The sequence below is a fragment of the Tigriopus californicus genome, chromosome 2 (genome assembly GCF_007210705.1).
Source record: "Tigriopus californicus strain San Diego chromosome 2, Tcal_SD_v2.1, whole genome shotgun sequence".
NCBI classification, from domain to species: domain Eukaryota; kingdom Metazoa; phylum Arthropoda; class Copepoda; order Harpacticoida; family Harpacticidae; genus Tigriopus; species Tigriopus californicus.
This window is the reverse complement of record NC_081441.1, coordinates 2,021,403-2,022,630: the sequence shown is the minus strand read 5'-3', so window position 1 is coordinate 2,022,630 and position 1,228 is coordinate 2,021,403.

Below are 1,228 nucleotides of genomic sequence, written 5' to 3'. Positions count from 1 at the left end.
GAGAAATACGAAAATCCATCTTAACAGTCTCCTACCTCGCAAAAACCATAACAAGTAATTTTGACCTTATTGATTGATTGAATTATGGCTCAAATTTAACGCTCATATGGCGAATAGTTACCAAGATTTGTTTGGATACTTCTGATTGACTTCAAAAGGTATTTGAATCACTCTACACCTGGATTCTTCGTTGATCAGCTTACCCCTCTCATCTCACCATTGAGACGACTGCCACAGTGGTTCAAAAACCTTTTTGAATTCCAACAGAAATATCCAAGCAAATCTTGTTAACTAATAGCCATATGCGCGACAAATTTGAGCCAGAATTCAATAAATCAATCACGTCAAAATAACTTCTTATGGTTTTTGTAAGGAAGAAGACTGTTGAGATGGATATGCGCATTTCTCTCAATACCTGATAAGCTTTTTTGACCACCGTGGTAAGACGGGTGAGACGAGACGAGAGGAGACGACCGTGTCCAAGAATCCAGCTTACATTACTGGATGCAAGAACTTCTCTCCTTAGCTGTAATGCTTGGTCGGTCTGTGCCATATTGGTCTCTACCCCAGGTCATGGAGTCCATGCCCAGGTCTGTGATCTTTAGTCCAGCCTGTACTTGAAGGCTTGCGCGCACGCTTTCTCTAGATCCGTAAGACTGCAGCTGGATTCTTGGATACAGTCGTCTCCTCTCCTCTCGTCTCACCCGTCTCACCACGGTGGTCAAAAAACCTTTTCAAGTATTGAGAGAAATGCGCAAATCCATCTTAACAGTCTTCTTCCTTGCAAAAACCACAAGAAGTAATTTTGACATGATTGATTTATTGAATTCTGGCCCAAATTTGGCGCTCATATGGCTAAAAGTTAACAAGATTTGTTTGGATACTTCTGATTGACTTCAAAAGGTATTTGAACCACTGTGGCAGTCGTCTCAATGGTGAGACGAGAGGGGTAAGCTGATCAACGAAGAATCCAGGTGTAGAGTGACCAACCTGGTGATTTCACCATTGAGACAACTGCCACAGTGGTTCAAAAACCTTTTTGAATTCCAACAGAAATATCCAAGCAAATCTTGTTAACTAATAGCCATATGCGCGACAAATTTGAGGCAGAATTCAATAAATCAATCACGTCAAAATAACTTCTTATGGTTTTTGTAAGGAAGAAGACTGTTGAGATGGATATGCGCATTTCTCTCAATACCTGATAAGCTTTTTTGACCACCGTGGT